This window comes from Quercus suber, unplaced genomic scaffold (genome assembly GCF_002906115.3).
Source record: "Quercus suber isolate HL8 unplaced genomic scaffold, Cork oak 2.0 scaffold_15, whole genome shotgun sequence".
Lineage (NCBI taxonomy): Eukaryota > Viridiplantae > Streptophyta > Magnoliopsida > Fagales > Fagaceae > Quercus > Quercus suber.
The window spans coordinates 878,212-892,411 of NW_027069480.1; the positions used below are offsets into that span (position 1 = coordinate 878,212).

Below are 14,200 nucleotides of genomic sequence, written 5' to 3' on the forward strand. Positions count from 1 at the left end.
AGTTGAACCAGTTCAACTGATCGATCTGATTTTAAAATAGTGTGGGCAAGAGAGGGAGACCTAGTTGAGAAGGGAGGGAATATTTAAAAGTTCATCCCACTAAAATAAGCTGATTTTTTTTTTTTTTTTTGGAGAGAGAGAACATTGATACCTCAAATTGATCTTGTGTATTTTTTAAAAAAATAATAATAATAAGGAAAAGATAATAAAAAGTTGAAAATTTGTTAAGAAAGAAGAAAAGATAACATGTCTAAGTGTCTAACTAAGGGTCATCAAATAACCCATGGCCACGACCCGACCCAGAAACCCAACGGCCCACTAGGCTAATGAGCAGCCTAGCTCATTGTTATTGAGGCCCATGGGTAGCCCACTAGCCTAGTGGGTCAGGCCGTGGGCTAGTTTTTATGCCCATGGGCACCTAGTGGGCTAGCCTAATAGCCCAGCCCGTTGGTTCAATCCATTGTCCAGTCTAATAACTCAGAATTCATAACAAAAATATATAGAAAATATATAAAGGATTAATTTTGAGAGAACTCCCTCAACCACTAAGATACTTAAAGTAATTGTGCTAAACTTAGTTTAATAAATATATATTTTTCTAATAGTCTAGCAAATTTGAATTAACCATTTGACTTTTTTTTTAATTAAAGATTAAAAAAAAAAAAAACTAGTTAAAGCCTTAATAAAAAAAAAAAATTAAATATGTTTCCATTAAAAAAAAAAAACTGTAATGAAGTATTAAATTCTTTGTTCTTTCCTTTAAAAAAATAAATTGATTATTCTCTTATAAAAAATTGATTCTTTCCTTATAAAAATAATAAAATACTAAGCTAACATAAGTTAATGGGTAGTCCATTAGGCCCAACCCGGTAACCTAGCCCATTAAAGACAGAATGGGCATTGCCCATGGGCCGGGGTTTTCTCTTTTAGCCCAGTACAACCCAGCTCGTTAACTAGTTAATAGCCCATTATGCCTAGCCCATTGTGCTTAGGGGCTAAGTAAAAATAGACCGTGCTTTGCTTTGATTTGATGAGATTTTTTGCTTTTCTTTAAACACTAAGAACGGGCTTTGTGTTTACTCTATATAAACACTAAGAATAAAGGCTTTCATACCTATGGCCCTTACCACCAAATTCACCATCTTATTCAAATTCTATCACAAAATCACAACGAAACTGACAATGGGCCAAACCATTATCTTTATGAATTAGATGCAACTTAAATGCCATTATTCCTCATAAAGTTTATCTTTAGGAGATCGTCATTATGCCTTAAGACTTAAGCTATGCCTATTTGATGAAGGAGTTAGTGAGAAGACAGATTAATTATATTTTATTTTATTTTATTTTATTTATCAGGAGTAATTTTGTAATTTCATTGCATGCTGAAATGAGTTGTGCTAACAGTCTATTAGATCTTCTTTTGAGTTTTATTTAAGTTTAGTTATTTAATTGGGTTTAGTAGTAAAAGCCTAAGAAGTCCAAATCTAAGTCTTAATAGGGTTTTAAGAAATCCTAGTTCAACTAAGATTAGGTATTAGACTTCTATTTAAAGAGTTGTAATTCTTTCTATTAAAATGATGAATGGTTTTAGAATTTAAGAGCTATGAATGCAACCTTCTCTGAGGTGTGATACCAAGGAATCCTAGGTGTGATACCTAGAATTTATCTTTTATTTTATTTACTGTTTATAGCAAAATAGGAACAGCCACCCAAAGCTTGATTGTTCTCCTTTGTTTCATCCCTAAATCCTACTAAGCCTTACTCCCTTGGAAACCCTATAATCCCAATTATTTTCTAGCTTATTCCCCACAAAATCCTAACACTAATTCTTCAAAACCCAAGCTATCCAAATTTGCCCCAAGAGTTATAAATTAGGTTTTATTTGTTCCCCTTGTCCTATGTCACTATTCCTAAGTTAATTTGATATTCACTACTTTTAAATGAGATAAAAAGATTAAACAACAACAACAACAACAACAACAACAACAAAAAAAAAATCAAGTTTATACCAATAATCCATGTGTGTATATATATATAGTGTTAGGTTCAAGTTACACCTAGTGTAATTCTAAACAATGTTACACTACCCAATAACTTGTTATTAAATTCATATTTTAAGAATCTCACCGTTAAATTACATGTTCTATATGTGCTTACCATGCATGCCAATTTTCATGTCAATCAGATGTTATTTACCATGTAATCTATAAACTCATCTTTTATGAATTATTTTAAATTACAAAAACTTGAATTTATATAATTGATTCGTTACATGACTGTTAATCTTTAATCACCATGAAATTTTACAGATATGAATAGTATATGAATATAATGTAATCCAACAGAAGATTTGTCAAAATTCGCATCTAATAATAAGTTATCAAGTGGTGTAATATTACTTAGAGTTACACTAGCTGTAATTTGAACTCAATTCATATATATATATATATATATAGAGAGAGAGAGAGAGAGCATGACTTAGATACAGTACTTAGGTGTTGTTCCTTAGGTTTCCCTTTTAAGATTCTGCCATGTAAATTTTTTCTCATAGGATAGAAGTGTATTTTTTAGTTTAAGTAACCACATGGCTAAATCTTAAGAGGAAAACCTAAAGAACAGCCCCTAAGGTACTGTACCTAAGTTTTGTCTATATATAAAGATGGTATATTGATAATAAAATATTTACAGAGAGTATATGCTGAGGAGAACATAGCCCCTAAGAGAAAATTACAATAAAAAAATCAAGTCAATCTACAGTCCGTCAGAATAACATCAACAAATGACCAATTCATTTCAATACTACCACAAACAAAGCAAAAAGCTGCTTTCTAAGCCAGACGTCCCAAGAGGAAAAGACCCCCGGGGGGGGACAGTGGCAAAGAGCAAAGCTCTAAACAGATAAGTGAGAGAGGAGATTCAAATCACAGACATGGGCACCATAAAATGATGCCAGTATGGCTGGGCTATCACTTGAACCCCTTATCATATATTTTGATAAAATTATGAAAAGGCATAGTAGTAGATGCAAAAAGTCTTTGAATATTTTCTTGAATGTCTCTTAATCCTCTAGTCCTCCGCTTCTTCATCAATTATCTGCAAGATGGTGTGTTAGACCCCTTGTGGTTGCATATAGCCTTTCATCATGGGGTATCTAGAATCAACTAGATAGTATTTCCCCATAAAATAAATAAATATATCATATAGTACTTTCATATTCACAAACAAAAGATATCATTGTAACCAACAATTGACCAACCAATTTTGAACTTGGTGGTGGCTTTGGAAAGTTTAATTATGGTTTACAAATTACATAAAAAATGTGTGTTGTTTGCCAACTTTCCCATCTCATCAAGACAAGTGCGAATAGAATATTAGTGTCACATGCAACCGTCACATTTTGGGTTGTATTGCCCGTGTCACATGCAACCGTCACATTTTGGGTTGTATTGCCCTTTCTTCCACCACATCAACATGTGTACCATCTAATGGAAGCATAAATAGCCTTCATGTTAATGTGTACAATTTTTTTGGATAGGTAAAGACGGGGGGGGGGTAGCTAGTGGGGTTTGAACCACAGTGCCCAAACACTAGAAGAAGGCTAGAATCACCTGGGTATCCCTCAAACCCTTTTCATGCATTTTATTATCTTATAGATGGCACACTTGGAAATCGATGGAAGCATAAATAGCTTTCATGTTGATGTGTATAGTTTATTTATTTTTTGGATAGGTAAAGAGGGGGAGGGGGCTGGTGGGGTTTAAACCACAGTGCCCAAGCACCACAAGATAGGCTAGAACCACCAGGGTATCTCTTGAACCCCTTTCATGTTGATGTGTATTTTATTATCTTATAGATAGACTGTTCAAATATGCATTTTTTTATGGTAAGTTATACACGCACCCGATGAATCTTAAACCCACAACCTCAATTGAAGCATAAATAAACCTTCATGTTGATGTGTACAGTTTTTTTTTTTTTTTGGATAGGTAAAGAGGGGGAGGGGGCTGGTGGAGTTTGAACCATAGTGCCCCAGCACCACAAGAAAGGAAGGAGCCGCAGGGTTATCCCTCAAACCCCTTTGATGTTGATGTGTATTTTATTATCTTATAGATAGAAACACTTATTCAAATATGCATTTTTTTATTTATTGGCAAGTTACACACACGCCCGATGAATCTTGAACCCACCTCACCCTCCACCTAGAATGTATAAAGGGAGGAGGTGCCAATTGAGTTAGGTTGGACCACATTGCCCTAAGTTTCTGTTGTGCTTTAAAGTTGAAAGTGGGCCAAATGAACCTCATTCTTTTAATGAGTAAAAATTTGCCTATCAGCAACAATAGGCAATCTAGGCACCAACTATGGGTAAAGATGTGTCCTAAACTAGTTTAGATATAATTCTTATAGAATTTATTAACTTACCAAACTAGTTTTTTGTGAATTAATCTAACAAAATACAAAACTATCAGGCAGAAAGCTTTGTAAAATTAAGAAAGTATGAAAAAGTTAGTGGAGCGGTGCTTTTTTGCAGAATAATAGTATAACGATTAGGATAAGTGGTAACTTACAAGAAATAAGCCTCTACCGCAGTGCGATTGCAGTGATATCACCTGCATAATTAATACAATGAATGCATAAGAAAATGGTGTTCAATCTCTAATACTCACATTAATGACTTATCTCCTAATGACAGTAATCAATGGCTCCCTGATCTAAGACAAAAATACAGTGGGTTATGTCTGAATCATTTTAAGAGAGCAAAATCATTCTTAGAATATGTGCTTGAAAATAAGAAATGCTATATAATTTAAAAAAAAAAAAAAAAAAAAAAAAAAAAAAACAACAACAACAACAACAATGCACATGCATATCTAGTGAAACTCATGGTGAAAAATTGCTCAAATTTCATACTTTATAGCGCACACAACACACTTAATTCAAAGATCATCTTGCCACTAAACTCTTAACACAAAATGCACATCCTCCTGCCATAATAATGGGATGGAGGGCCAGGTTATGGACTCGAGAACATGACAGTGTGCGTAACTTACCAATAAATAAATAAAGCAATACCCAATTCGAATTAACAAAGAAAAAAAAAGTAAATCCAAAAGCAAATAAGAACGAATTGTAATACTAGATTAAAATTCCAAAAACTTGTTCAGGTCAATTATGTTATTTCACCAAGAACATAAAATATGAATTAAAAAAAAAAACAAAAAAAAAACCAAAACTAATTCAAAACCAGGAGTAAATGAATAAAATTACTCATTAAATCAATAGCATTGTTTAAATAAAATGATTTTAACCTAAAAAATTAAACATATTTAGAAAACCCAGAGAACCCAGAATAATAGAATTAGGGTTTAGAAGTAAAAATACCCAACTGAATCAGGAACGCGAAAAAACACTTTACCGAAATATTGTTAAGGTTTCATTGGGGAAAAAAAAAAAACACACTTACCGGAATTAAATCTGAGAAATCCTCGCGCTCCGATGTTATAAAAATCACGAGATCGAGAAAGGTAGCAACTCAGAGACAGGTAGAGAGAGAGAGAGAGAGAGAGAGAGGGTTTAGGACAGAGACAAGGTTGTGCCGGTTTAATTTTGTGTTTGAATATAAATAGGTTGTAACGGTATTGTAATAAAGAAATAATATTGTAATAAAGAAAATGAGTATTATAATAAAATAAAAAATGAGTATCCTTCTTTTTTTTTTTTTTAATTGCTCGGTGACGTTACTTTTTTTTTCTTTTTTTCTATCCCAAAAAAAAAGTTACTTTTTATTTATCGGACCAAGCAACATTATTTTACCAATGTAATAAATAGATAATTTTTTTCGTATCAAAAAAATAAATGAATAATTTTTTTATATATAAAAAGCAATAACTATACGACTATTCAATTAAAATTATTTTCATAAAAAAATATTTTTCTCACATTGAAAAAAAATTCTATAAATTCTATAAAGTTGATAAAAATATTTTATTGATTTTTTATGTGAAAATATTTTTTCGAAAAATATATTTTTCATTAATTAATTGCATAATTTTTCAATGAAATTGAAGAAATGTCTAAATTGAATAAATTGAAAACTTTGAGAATTAATTGAATAAAAACAAAGTTAGAAGATTAAAATGAATTTTAGTCAAACTTAGAGGGTAAAATTTACATTTTAGATTAAAATTTAAATATAAAAAAAAGTTTTTTTAATCCATGTTTCTCCCTCTTCCATGTTTCTTTGTCAAATTCAAATTTAAAGAATTTTTTTTTTTTTAGAAAATAAGATAGCTCCTAAATTTTAGATAAATTTTAATTAAAAAAACTTCTTTCACTTTTTTTTTTCTTCTAAAATTACTAATGGTTTTTCTTTAAAAAAAAAGCCAATTACAAAAGGAAAAAGAGAAGTTATGTATAGTTTTGATTTTTGACCAAGAAAAGGAGGGTCCAAAGCCACTCTTGGGCAAGAGAGGGAGACCCAATCAGGAAGGAAGGAGATGTTTAAGGGTTCATTCCAATTAAAATATTATTTTTTAGACTTGAAAGTGTACAATGTGTAATGCCATTTAAAATTTTAAATAATTTGCCACTAAATACACTTTTAAATTTGTAATATTTGACACATATAATATATAAAAGAAAGTGGTGTTTCAAACTTTGTCCAAAGTGTTTTGCTTTATCTATGAGACACCCAAGAAACCACATTAAGAGCAACAACATTAGTGGTGCAAAAATTTTAGCAATTTGACACTACGAAAATCTACTTTATTCATTTTACCACTTCAATTTACAAAATAGCCAATATTAGTGGTTTTATTTTAGCATTCAACACAATAAAATAATATAAATAATAGAATAAAATAATATATCTACTATAATAAACAGCAACCCAATAGTAGTGTATATATTATTTTTGGGTTAGAAACTTATTAGAATTATAGATTTGTATTTTGAAAATAACATTTTTTTAACAAATAAATATATATTGACTTTAAGACAAAAGGAAGGAAGGGCCAAAACAAAACCATCTCTTGGGCAAGCATGATTTGGGAATTTTTTTCCAAAATAATCACAACTTTCAAACAATTTTGTTAGTTAGCATAGTTTCCAAACTATTTATGAAACTAACATCTCGAGAATAATATACTCGAGTTCACTGTAGCAACTCGAGTGTATAAGAATTGATTTCTAGTGGAACTCAAGTCTGTAAAAAACGATTTCTGGTGGAACTCGAGTATTATACACTGAGTTCTTGCTTTGCACAGCTAAAAAAAAGAGAAACAAAGTGGAAAATGACTTTCGCCTGAGTCGTGGGTTCAATCTGAGCTTGGGTTCGTGGGTTTCGCCGCTTGGGTCGTGGGTTTTGATGCCTGGGTCGTGGGTTCGCCGCCTGGGTTCGTGGGTTTTGTTGCTTGGGTTTGTCGCTGGGTTCACTAGTCGCCAATTGAGTTCGCCGTTCATCGTTCACTAGGTTCGCTGGTCGCCCTTTGTGTGATTTCTACTTTGATCCTTGTTTGTGTTTGTGTTTGTGTTTGTGTTTGTGTTTTTGTTGTCTCTTTGGTTGTCGTAGATTTTTTTTTTTTTTTTCCAGAGGGGTTGTCATGGTTTTCAGAGGGGGAGAAGAGGAAGAAGAAGAAGGGGTATCTCAGCTTTTTGGTTTTTCTTTTGTGGAACTCAAGTGTTTAAAACTCAAGTTCTAGGCGAATTTTCATTGAAATCAAGCCTGTGATCTCAAGTCCCTAACTCTCGACATGTTAGTTTGCTAAATAGTTTAGAAATGATGATAACTAACAAAATTGTTTCAATATTGGTGTTATTTTGAAAAAAAATTCTGATTTTAAAGAAGAGACATGTTCCTAGTTTTTACCGGTTTTTACATGAATGATTATAAGACTCAGCTTATTTTAGTTGTTAGCTTCTTTTTTTTGTACTATTATGAGTCTCGCATTTTTTGGTATTATTTATAGGTCCCGTTATATTATTTAGTTAACTTTTAACTTTTTTTTTTCTACACTTTTATCAAAAAAATTTCAATTTTAGCTAAATAAGATGTTCCCAAATGGACCCTAAGTTGAACCAAAACGGACCCTAAGTTGAACCAGTTCAACTGACCGATTTGATTTTAAAATATTATAGGTAAGAGAGGGAGACCTAGTTGAGAAGGGAGGAACTATTTAAAAGTTCATCCCACTAAATAAGCTGAATTTTTTTTTTTTTAGAGAACATTGATACCTCAAATTGATTTCATGTTTTAATGGAAACCACACAAAGATTTTGTGTATTTTTTTGAAAAAAAAAAAATAAGGAAAAGATAATAAAAAGTTGAAAATTTGTTAAGAAAGAAGAAAAGATAACATGTCTAACAAATGAAAGTAAATAGAGATGCAAGAGACCCTTTGAAGCCCACATATTGAATATGAGGAACAAGATAGAGAAAATTTGATACGTACTTAAATTTTATTTTCTAGATCTGAAAGTGCACAATAACCCACGTCTTTTAAACACTAAGTGTGTGTTTGGATTTGCGTCTGGTTGAAGCACATTCCTACGTTTGCCTTTTTTTTTTTTTTTTTAGCGCCTATTAGGCAAATCCACAGTGATTTCATTAATGAATAGTAATCGGATGCACTGTTCACGCACTGTTCGTACACTGTTCACGGGACCCACAACGACTTTATTCTGAAAAAAAAATATTAAAAATGGTTCCCATGGCATTATTCACACATTTAAAAATTATTTTGTTACAGTGTTTTCAGTTTTCAGTTTTCAGCAAAATAAGCTGTATCTTGGGAATTATGAATAATATTTTTATTATAAAGCTCGATGGTCTTCAAGAAGAGAAGCACATTGGCTAGCAAGTTGTATAAAAGAGGCATTGTAGAATTTGAAGTCTTCCATGAAATAACAAATTTAGGACTCGTTTGGTATATGTGTTTAAATACATATTCTCAATTTTTAAACAATATTTTACACTTTTTTACACTTTTTTTTAATCACATATTTTCAAAAAAATTAAGAACTATTATTTAAACGCATGTCTACAGAACGGGCCTTAGTTTTAGATTTCCCATAGGAAAAATGTTTGACCCATGAAAGTAGATGTAGAGATGTAGGTGAAGGTACTTTGTTGGATTGATCACCAACGACGTATTATCATGTGCTCTAGCTTGTACTTTATTTGTTAGACTTTTTCCATCTAGCTTCTACTTTATTTGTTAGACTTTTTCCATGTGCAAGCTCATATAATCAAAAAATTCTTAGGTAGTCCCAGAATATAGTGAAATAGTGCTCCCTTCTCTCACATTTATGGTGGACCCTACCATGAATTTAATGAGTGGACTCCACCATAAATGTGAGAGAATGGAGCACTATTCTCCATACTCTTAAAGTACCTAGGAATTACTCCATATAAGCTGACTTTCTTCTTCCTTAATTATTATGACACTTTTTTGGGCTGTGGACCATTTTGTCGGTGACGACAAGAACCGTCATACGTGATGTTGAGACTAATTAAGCATATCATTAGCCTCCGTATACAAATTATAAATGAAAATTATTTCACTATTTAGTTTATTTTTTCTATTATTTATGGGCTTCACTATACTTTTTGGTACTATTTATAGACCTTACTGTACTATTTCAACTAATTTTTATCTTTATCTACAATACTTTTAGTAATAAGTTTTCAATTTCAGCAAAATAAGCAGTATCCAAACAGGCACTTAATATAAATTTATTTTTAAGTTAAATTTTAAATTCAGTTTTCTATTTTTGTTTTTTTCCATATCTTTAATTTTAATATGCTTTTAATTTAGGAACTTTCTTTCTAGTTCTATCTGATATCATTGCTAGTTTTAGTAGACTTAACTGTACGAATTTGATGAATAACTACATTGAAAACAAGTACAATTTTAAATATATTTTTTTTATGAGAAAAAAAAGGGGGCCGGGGGTGACCATGTGTAACTCATCCCTTTGGACTTGACCATAGGGGCACCTCATGCTAGGAAATGTTGGATTGAGCCATAGCTACTATGACTGGGATGCCACCGACCTCACCCTAGCACCCCAAGAGAGCTAACAGTAAGGCACAACGCATGAGTGCTCCTACCTCCCATCCCTGGTACTCGCCAAGGCTCGAACGAGGGATCATTGCGCATGCACGCAGGATCCTACCTAGAACTTTAAGGAAAAGTTCAACATTGACATAGCCATGGCCCAAGAGAACTCTTTTGCGCTAGTTGTTAAACTCAGGTCGCGCCGGAGTACTCACAGTTTAAGGGACAAAGATATCGGTGAAGTTCATGTGCTCATCACAGAACTGCTGGAAGGTGCTGCAGGAAATGAAAAATGAATGAGTACAAGTGTTGACACTTATTCGAATGAGAGTAATGCGACGGAGCAAGGACAAGGAAAGCTAACATTTTCTTATAAGTTCAAGGACCCAACTGCTAATGATCCTACACTGCAGTGTTGAATATTACGAAGAAGAGGAGCTGAAGAAAGGTTATCAGAAAACTGGCAAAATTATTGGGACTGGTAGCGCTAAGTGGGCTGGTTTCAGGACGGACAGGTGGGTTAGTCAGTGGAGCATCCTAGTCAATGCAAGCCCACCTCAAAATCTATGTTGGACAGTGGATTATCGTGTGACTCCCTATTTGGTCTCTGTACCAGTTTCTGTTGTTTAAATGTCTTCTAACGTCTTGTGTGAGTGTGACTCCCTATTTGGTCTTTCAATTCCTAGCTAGAATGTCAAGCTGTTTATGGTATTGTTAGTAATTCTTTGTTTCCTTTTGGGGAAGAGTTTAGGATCTTTTTCTTCTTACTTTGAAGTAAAATTCTCACCATGACGATTATTGGTTGCAATCTTAGACAAAAGTTGTTGATTCTTACTCAAAGCCATATCTTCAATAATATTGTTTCTTTTTTAAGATTCCAATATTATTGTTTCTTAAAAAGAAGAAGAAGAAGAAGAAAGAAGGTAGAGTCGGAGAGCTTAAGTATTCGTATTGGTCAATAAGCGTAATTTTTTTTTGAAAATGAAAATTTATATCATAAAACCAAGAAGACAGAAACAGAGAGGCTACAACAACAGGCCCCTATGCTAGATACAAAGAGTCATTATGGACTAACAAAGAAACAGCAGGGGGAGAAACCCCATTCCACAAGCATGTAGATTCCTTTCTTCGAGCCAGTTGAGCCAACTTATGAGCAAAAACATTGAAATCTCTACTTACATGCTTAAAAATGCAGAACTCAAAGGAATCACACACCAGTAGAATTCCTTGTAATATATGGCCTAACTCACTTCCTGTGGAGTTATCATTCAAGGCTTGGACCATAGCAAGGGCATCACTCTCCAAAATGACCCGAGGCAAATGCATCTCTAGGGCAAGTAAAATTCCTTGCTCCATTGCTAAAACTTCCACCTGGTCAACAGCAAAACATCCTGGCAGATATTTACTAAGAGCTGCTACAACATGGCCAAGGCAATCCCTAATAATCACTCCAATGCTATAATTTCTTCCTTGGTTAGATGTAGCCCCATCAACATTAACTTTGAAAACACCCTGAGGAGGAGCCGCCCACCTATTTTGAGACTGCCTTGGGGGAAGGATGTCTAAGGAGGCAACTGCCTTTTTGAAGTCCTCCAAAGTGTTGTTTGCCAAGCTCCAAACCTGAGATGGGGAGAGTAGAGAATCATTATGCACTAATTTGTTTATGTTAGACCAAATGGCCCAATATAAAACAAAAAATAAATCTAGGGCCTATGAGGCATTTGAATGATTTAAATGCAAGGCCATGTCTAAGAAAGACCAATGGTGACCTTGGGATAATCTGGGATAATCTGGCCATAAACTCCAAACAAGGGAGGCCACCTTACAATGGAGGAGAGCGTGATTGATATCCTCGGGTTCCAAACCACAAATGGGGCAAGCAGTGCTGCAATTGATCCCTCTTTTACTTATATTATCATAGGTAGGCAAACCATTGACACAAGCCCTCCAAGGAAAAATTTTAATTTTCGCCGGGAGGTTTAGATGCCATAAATTCCGCCAAAGATGTCTATAAGGATCCCTAGAAGAGCTTTCTCCCTCTTTAGAAGCATCAATCATACTATGGGCAACATGATAAGCACTTTTCACCGAAAATTCACCTTTCCTATTTCCTATCCATACAAGCTTGTCTTCTGGCAAGTTATAACTTAGCGGAATCTTCAGAATGGTTTCCACATCGAAAGGAAGAAAAGTAGCACGAAGAACCTCTACTTTCCACCATCTAGAGACCAGATCAATGAGAGATGAAATCATAGGGCATTCAAAATTTTGGATATGGGGAGAGATGACTTTATAGGTGGAAGGTGTTGGGAGCCATCTATCCTCCTAGATATGAATTTGCTTCCCATTACCAACTCTCCACCGGGTTCCCCGCCTTATAATTTCTAAACTACTATGGATGCTCCTCCAAGAATAAGAAGGGGAAGAACCAAGCTTAGCATTTAATAGATTACCTGTGGGGAAGTACCTAGCTTTAAGCACTTTTGCAACCAATGAGCTCGGATTATTGAGAATTCTCTAAGCCTGCTTGGCAAGCATGGCTAGATTAAAGGCTTTCAAATTCCTGAACGCTAACCAACCTCTTGCCTTTGGATTGCACATCCTTTTCCAGCTAACCCAACCCAATTTTGTTTCCTACTGCCTTTGGCCCCACCAAAAGTTTTTTATCATTTTTTCCATGTCATCACATAGGCCTTGAGGAAGTAGGAAGCAACTCATAGTGAATGTTGGAATAGCTAGAGCCACTGCTTTGATAAGAATTTCTTTTCCACCCATAGAAAGAAGCTTACCTTTCCAACCCGCAAGTTTTTGACCAACCCTCTCCTTTAAAATTGCAAAGACTTGCTTTTTTGACCTGCCAATAAGGAAGGGGAGACCAAGATATTTAGTATGTCTCAAATTCTGCATAGGGCCAAGGATATTAAAAATCTCATCTCTAGTTGCTTGGGTTGTATTAGGACTAAAGAAGATGGAGGATTTGTCCTTGTTTACTTTCTATCCCGAAGCTTCTTCATATTCCATTAAAGTAGATCTTAGCAAGTGGCATTCTTCCAATGATGCTTTACAAAAAAGTATGTTGTCATCGGCAAAGAAAAGGTGGGTCACCTTTGGGCAACCCCTAGTAATGGAAATGCCTGTGATGAGCTTATTCCTGGTAGCCTAGTGAATAAGTGTTGAAAGACCTTTAGTACACAAAAGAAACAGGCTCGGGGAGAGTGGGTAACCTTGATGGAGGCCTCTCGAAGGATGGATGTTTCCATGAGCAACCCCGTTAATAAGGACTGAGTATAATACTAATGTAATGCATTGCATAACCAAGTCTCTCCATTTATTGCAGAACCCCATTTTTTCCATGACTTTGATATGAAACCCCACTCAACCCTATCAAACGCCTTGCTCATGTCAAGTTTTTCAGCCAAAAAACCCTCTTTCCCCGCTGTTTTATGTTCTAAGTAGTGCATCAACTCGAAAGCTACTAGCACATTATCTGTGATGAGCTTGTCAGAGGTGAAGGCACTTTGATTTTCGGATATAATATGGAGTAGGAGAGGTTTTAGACAGTTGGCAAGTATTTTAGAAATGAGCTTATAGACAACATCGCAGAGGCTGAGAGGATGAAAGTCTGTCATTCTTTTGGGGTTACTTATTTTTGGAATTAGGGAGATGTTAGTTTTGTTGAGCTCCGGTATGGGTAAGTTATGGTTGAGGACATTAGGATCATATCATTAATGTTGTTGCCAACAATACTCCAATATTTTTGAAAAAACATAGGGGATATACCATCTGGTCCAGGGGCCTTATTAGGATGGATTTGTTTTAGAGCAACTACCACTTCATCTCTAGTGAATTCCCTTATTAGGCTTTCATTCATTTCATCTGTCACCTTAGAAGGAATAGCATTAGTTACTTCCTCAATCCGGCTGGGGTGGGAGGAGCTATATATGTTATCAAAGTAAGATATAGCAGCTTGGGCAATGCTTTCTTCATTATCACACCATCGACCTTGTGTTGGGTTACACGTGTGAGTGAAGTCCCATATTGAATAAAGATGAGAAGAATGAGTGGTTAATATAACATAATTGAGCACATACCCATTGGGCTTAGGTCTTTTGGGTTAGAGTGTGTCTCTATATGTTATAT

General features: G+C 34.3%; 1 long non-coding RNA gene across 1 annotated transcript; it reads right to left on the minus strand.

The window, feature by feature from the left end:
• Positions 1-2,653: 2,653 nt before the first annotated feature.
• On the minus strand, positions 2,654-5,615 carry LOC112017179 (uncharacterized). Its single transcript, XR_002883443.2, has 3 exons — positions 5,467-5,615; positions 4,571-4,612; positions 2,654-3,096 (listed from the first exon to the last, which is right to left on the minus strand). It is a non-coding gene; the product is annotated as an uncharacterized LOC112017179 (long non-coding RNA).
• Positions 5,616-14,200: the final 8,585 nt, after the last annotated feature.